Here is a 7150-nt window from a genome sequence, read left to right as displayed (position 1 = left end):
AGAATCAATGGAAAAAATATCCACACTCCTTGACAGGGGATTAAAAAAAAAAAGTACTAAATAGTCCTTCAAGTAGAAATAAAAGAACAACAAACAGTTACTTGAAGTCAAATGAAGAGAGAAAGAATACTGGTAAAGGGCCCTAACCGATTTGGCACAGTGGATAGAGTGTTGGCCTGTGGACTGAAGGGTCCCAGATTCGATTCCGGTCAAGGGCATGTACCTTGGTTACGGGCACATCCCCAGTGGGGAGTGTGCAGGAGGCAGCTGATCGATGTTTCTCTCTCATCAATGTTTCTAACTCTCGATCCCTCTCCCTTCCTCTCTGTAAAAAACCAATAAAATATTTTTAAAAAAACAATACTGGTAAAGGTAATTACATAGATACATAAAAAGGCCAGCTGTACTTCCCCCACAATAATATTTAAAAGACAAATGCAATAAACAGTATGAACAAATTTATCTTGATGGGCACACAGTCTATAAATACGTAATTTGTGACAACAACAATATGAAGGGAAAAGGAAGACTGCATAGAAGCAGAGTTTTTGTATACTACAGAAGTTACAGTGGTAATAATTCAAAATAGATTGTTATAAATGGAAGAGGTTAAATTGTAATGCCTATGGTAACCTTTAAGACTGAAAATATAAAAAAAAGGAACAGAGAAAAAAGATACACAGCAAAAAATGTACTTAAACACACAAAAAGGCAGTAATAAAAAATATGAGGTACAAAAAGATATGACTTATGACAAACAGTACAGTGGCCAAAGTAACTTCTTCCTTATCAGCAATTACTTTACATGTAGATACAGTAAACTCTCCAACTAAATGCCAGAGAAGGGCAGAAGGCATAAAAGAAAGATGTGCCTCCTGCAGGCTATCTACAGAGATTCCCTTTAGCTTCAAAGGCACACACGGACTGAAAGTGAAAGGATGGAAAAATCCTATATTTCATTCAAACAGAAATCAAAAGATAGCTATTCTAATATCAAACAAAACAGACTATAAGTCAAAAATGTTCCATGGGGCAAAAGAGGACAATACTCATTGATAAAAGGATCAATCCATCAAGAATATATGTATACATACCTAACAAAGCCCCCAAATACATGAAGCAAAATTGACATGATTGCCCTTGGTTGGTTTGGCTCAGTGGATAGATTGTCGGCCTGCAGACGGAAGGGTCCCAGGTTTGATTCCGGTCAAAGGCACATACCCAGGTTGCGGGCTCGATCCCCGGAAGGGGACATGCAGGAGGCAGCCGATGGATGATTCTCTCTCATCAATATGTTTCTATCCCCCCTCCCTCACTCATCCTCTCTGAAATTAATGAAAATATATTTTAAAAAACTGACATGATTGAAGGGAGAAATAGTTATACAATACCAGGTGTAGAGTTCTATGCCTTACTCTCATTAATGGACAAAAAAATTAGAAGATCAATAAGAAAATAAGGGTGGGAACAACACTATAAGCCAACTAGACATAACAGACATTATAAAATAACTCTCTTCAAAACAGCAGAATATATATTTTTCTCAAGTGCACATGCAACAAGCTATTCTTCAGGCTAGACTATATTTTAGGTGACAGAATAAACCTCAATATTAAAAAAAACACACACTGAAGTCATACAAAGTGTCTTCTCTGATCACAATGGAATGAAGCTAGATATCAAGAAAAAGAAAAAGTGTAAAATTCACACATTTGTGGAAATAAAACAACAGTTTGTGAAAATTAAAAGAAAATTAGTTATACTTTGAGATGAATGAAAATACAACGTACCAAAATTTAGGGAATACCTAATAAGTAGAGCTCAGGGGACATTTTATAGCTGTTAACACACACATTAAAAAAAAAAAATGCATGGAGCTCACCTCACAGTCATGCCACAACACAGTCAAGCTGGACCCGAGAGCAGGGCTGTTTTGGCAAGCTCTCGGGTCCAGTCTGGCTTGTTGTGACATGACCGTAGGTGAGCTCCATGGAAAATGGCATTACAGTTGGTATTGTGTTCTATACACAATGAGTGCTCAATAAGTGCTGTTCACTTCTACATAAAAAATTCCAATCAATAACCTAATATTGCACATTAAGAAAGCAGAAGAGAAGAGCAAACTAATCTGAAAGCAAGAACATGACAGAAAATAATAAAGAAAAAAACAGAGATTAACAAAATAGAGACCAAAAAAACAATAAAGAAAATCAACAAAACCAGAAGTTGGTTCTTTAAATTTTTTAAAAATTTATTGATTTGAGAGAAAAAGCAAGAGAGAGAGAAACATCAATTTTTGTCATTCCACTTGGTTACTTCTTTTTCTTTAAATCCTTACCTGAGGATATTTTTTCCATTGAGTTTTTTAGAGAGCGTGGAGGGGAAGAAGAAATGGGGTTAAGAGAGAGAGAGAGAGAGAGAGAGAGAGAGACATCGATTAGTTGCCTCTTGCACATGACCCTGCTGGGGCTGAGGATCGAGCCTGCAACCGTGGTATGTACTCTTCATCGGGAATTGAACCCAAGATCCTTTGGTCTGAGGGCCAAAGCTCTAACCACTTAGCGGCCCGGGCAGGATTTGGTTGCTTCTTGTGTGTGCCCTGACCTGTGTGATCAAACCCACAAACTTGGTGTACTGGGATGACACTCTAACCAACCAAGCTACCAGTCAGGGCTCAGAAGTTGGTTCTTTAAAAAGAGCAACAACATTGATAAACCTTTACCTAGACAATGAAAAAAAAAAGGTGCAATTAACTAAAATTATAAATTAAAATGGGGACATTACTACCAACTTTACAGACACAAAAGGATTATAAAAGAAAAACTATGAGCAAGTGTACACCAACAAATTAGATCATTTAGATGAAAAAAAGAAGTTCCTAAAAATACACAATATTACCACAACTGACTCAACAAACACAAAACCTGAACATACCCATAACAAGTAAAGAGAGCGAATGAATAATGAAAATCTCAAAAAAAGGGAAATTCTACCAATCATTTAATTAAGAATTAACATCAATCCTTCTTAAACTCTTTCAAAAAACAGATGAGGAAAGAACAGTTTCTAACTCATTCTGAGGCCAGCATTACCTTGACATCAAATTCTGACAGACATCATTAAAAAATAAATCTACACAGCAGTATCACTTATGAACACAGATGTACAAATTCTCAGCAAAATCATCCCAAGAGCATATTAAAAGGTTTATACATTATGACTAAAGTGGGATTTGATCCCAGGAATGCAAGTGCTCAATGTACAAAATGAATCAATTTAATATATCACATTGATTCAAGGAAAGCCAAACATGATCACTTCAATTGATGCAGAAATGCATTTAACAAAATCCAACATCTTTTCATAATAAAAGCACTTAAACTTGGAGTAAAAGGTATGTGGTAAAAAATTAATCTTAATGTAAAGAGAGGTCTGGCTTTCGCCCTCAGTGATAGGTAACCTCTAGCCCAGGGGTGGGCAAACTTTTTGACTCGAGGGCCACATGGGTTCTTAAACTGGACCGGAGGGCTGGAACAAAAGCATGGATGGAGTGTTTGTGTGAACTAATATAAATTCAAAGTAACCATCATTACATAAAAGGGTATGGTTTTTTTTTTTTTTTTAGTTTTATTCATTTCAAACTGGCCGGATCCCGCCTGCAGTTTGCCCACGGCTGCTCTAGCCCCTGAATGTCCTGACTGATAGCAGTGTCTTTGTTTGCCTGGGGTTTTGGCCACAGGAAGTCTAACAATGTGAGACTAAAGGTATTAGTGTAAACCTTAGGAAGGTGGAGACTAAAGGTCCGCCACCAGGAAGGCAGTATGTGATTGAGCAGCCAGGAAAACTCTGGATACCAAAGACTTGGGTGAGCTTTCCTAGCCAGCAAATACTCTGTACTTTTAAACTTTGAGGAGACAATGACTGGCTGAAATCTCCATGTTTGGATCTCTCTCAGATTATGCCCAATGCATCACCTCCTTTGATTGGTTCAAATTTGTATGCTTTTACTATAATAACACTGTAATCATATGTACAGTGCTGTTTGGAGCTGAGTCCCTCTAGTGAATTATTAAAACAGAGTAGTTTTTGGGACCACAAGTTTGTAGCCAGTTGACCTGAAGTGAAGGCAGTCTTGTGGATCTGTACCCTCTGACCATACAATTTGCATATAATTCCAATGCAAAATGGAACTTCTTTAAAGAGATCAAGGGCATTTATGAAGACCCCACAGCTAATATCATACTCCTAAGATCAAGAACAGGGCAGAGATTCCCACTATGCCACTTCCATTCAACATTTTGCTGGAAGCTTTAGCCAGAGCCAACTAGGCAAAAAAAACATCAAAACAAACAAACAAAAAAACCCCAACAACAAACAAACAAACAACAAAACACAACAAAAAACCCAACCAAAACAAATCAGAAAGAAAGAAGTCAAACAATTGCACAAATGAGATGATCTTACAAATAGAAAATTGTAAAAAAAAAAAAAAAAATCTCCACTATATTTGAATGAATTAAGCAAAGCTACATCAATACACAAAGACCAGCTGTGTTTCTATACAATAGCAATGAACAAATTAAAAACTAAGAAAATAATTTCATTTATACTAGCTTCCAAAATAAAAAATACCTAGAGAAAAATTTAACTAACGAGGTGAAAGACTTGCACACAGAAAACTGTAAAACATTGCTGAGATTTAAGAAGAACTATGTTATAGACTAGTGATGGCGAACCTTTTGAGCTCGGCGTGTCAGCATTTTGAAAAACCCAAACTTAACTCTGGTGCCGTGTCACATATAGAAATTTTTTGGTATTTGCAACCATAGTAAAACAAAGCCTTATATTTTTGATATTTATTTTATATATTTAAATGCCATTTAACAAAGAAAAATCAACCAAAAAAAATGAGTTCGCATGTCACCTGACACGCTGTCATAGGTTCGCCATCACTGTTATAGACTGAACTGTGTCTCCCCAACCCCAAATTCACATGTGGAAGCCGTAACCCCTGTGTGGCTGTATCTGGATATAGGTCCCGTATGAAGGTAATTAAGTTTTTAAATGAGGTCATAAAGATGGGGCTCTAATCCAAAATAACTGGTGTCTTTGTAAAAAATACCAGAGCTTGTGCACATGCCCCCCAACACCCCCTCTTTGGCACAAGCCAGGAAGAGAGGTATCACTAAAAACTGAATTTGCTGGTCATGCATGGACTTCTAGCCTCCAAAACTGTGAGAAAACAAATTTCTGTTGTTTAAGCCATCCAGTCTATAGTATTTTGTTATGGAGCCCAACTAAGACTAATATAATCTAAGTAAAAGAAAAGACACCCTGTGTTCATGAGCTGGAATATTAAATATAGTTAAGATGGCAAAATTACCCAATCTTTAGATTCAATGAAATCCTTACTAAAATTCCAATAGCCTTTCCTGCAGAAATGGAAAAGCTGATACTCAAATTCATACAAAATCACAAGGGGTTCTGAATAGTCAAAATGATGTTGAAAAAAAAAAAGAATAAAGTTAAAGGATTCCCACTTTCCCATTTTAAAACTTACTACAAAGTTACAGCGATCAAAATAATGTGGTACTGGTATAAGGACAGAGATACACAGATCAATGGAAGAGCACTAAGAGTCCAGATAAAACAATATATGGTCAATTTTCAACAAGGGGGCCCAGACCATTTAACTGGGAAACAATAATCCCTTAAATCAAGTGCTGGAACAACTGGATTTCCACAAGCATATTATACATTTAATATATAAAAATCAACTGAAAACGGGTCAAAGACCTAAACATAAGAGCTAAAACTATACAACTCTGAGAAGAAAACCTAAGTGTAAATATTAATGATTTTGCATTTGACAATGGATTCCTATATATGACACTAAAAGAACACACAACCAAAGACAAAATAAACTGAATTTCATGAAAATTAAAAACTTTTGTCAAAGGATATCAAGAAAGTGAAAAGACAACATATAAAATGGAAGAAAATATTTACAAATCACATATCTGATAAGGGTCCAGTATCTGAAATACATAAAGAACCCCTACAACTCAATAATAAAAAGCAAAACAACCTAATTAAAAAATGGGCCAAGGACTTGACTAGAAATTCCTCCCACAAAGGTATGCACATGGCCAACAAGCACATATAAAGATACTCAACACCATTAGTCATTAGGGAAATGCAAATAAAAACCACAATAAAATACCAGTTCATATGCACTAGGAGGGTTAGAATAAAAAAGTCAGTAAACACTGGCAAAGATTTAAAGACATTGGATTCTCAGCCATAAATTGTTACTAGGAATGTAAAATGGTGTAGCCACTATGGAATACAGTTTGGTGGTTCCTTAGAAAGTTAAATACAGGTTTACCATATGACTCAGCAATTCCATTCCTAGTAGAATTGAAAACAAGAACTCAAATAAATACTTGTACATGAATGTCCATAGCAGTGTTATCCATAAAGCTAAAACTTAGAAATAACCCAAATGTTTATCCATGAACAAAATGTGGTAAATACATAAAACAGAATCCTATCTAATAAAAGACAAAAATGGTAATTGGCATACGACCAATACCCTTTTCATTGGCTAATCAGGGCTATATGCAAATTAACTGCCAACTAAGATTGGCAGTTAACTGCTAACAAGATGGCGGTTAATTTGCATATGTAGGCACAATGCAGGGAGGTGAAAGGGAAAGCAGTAAGAAGCCCCCTGCCACTGACAGTGATCGGAAACCCAGTGGGGAGCTAAGAGCTGGGGGGCAGGGCAAAGGTGGCCCTGGGGCCGCCTTTGCCCTGCCCCTCAGCCATGATCGGAGAATCAGGTGCCTTTGCTGCCCTGGCCAGTGATAGCAGGAAGTAGGGGTGGGGCCAGCGATGGGAGCTGGGCAGGGTCAAAGCTGGCAGTCCCGGGAGCTAGGGGTCCCTTGCCTGGGCCTAAAGCGGAGCCCACGATCGCAGGGCCACTGCAGCTGCGGGTCCCCGCTGCCCAGGCCGGACGCCTCAGCCAGAGGCATCCTGCAGGGGCAGGGGCGGAGCCCATGCGATCGCGGTGCCCCCCGCTGCCACTGCAGGTCCCTGCTGCCAGGGCCGGATGCCTAGGCCAGAGGCCGTAGGCCTGGGCAGGGAC

General features: G+C 38.0%; 1 protein-coding gene across 4 annotated transcripts in view; it reads right to left on the bottom strand.

Moving 5' to 3' along the window:
• The window catches only part of MAPK8 (mitogen-activated protein kinase 8), a 61077-nt gene that overhangs the window by 27316 nt on the left and 26611 nt on the right, over positions 1-7150 (bottom strand). The gene's annotated exons all lie outside the window — the stretch shown is intronic.

The sequence above is a fragment of the Myotis davidii genome, unplaced genomic scaffold, assembly GCF_000327345.1.
Source record: "Myotis davidii unplaced genomic scaffold, ASM32734v1 scaffold854, whole genome shotgun sequence".
In the NCBI taxonomy this organism is placed as follows: domain Eukaryota; kingdom Metazoa; phylum Chordata; class Mammalia; order Chiroptera; family Vespertilionidae; genus Myotis; species Myotis davidii.
This window is presented reverse-complemented; position numbering and strand designations above follow the sequence as displayed.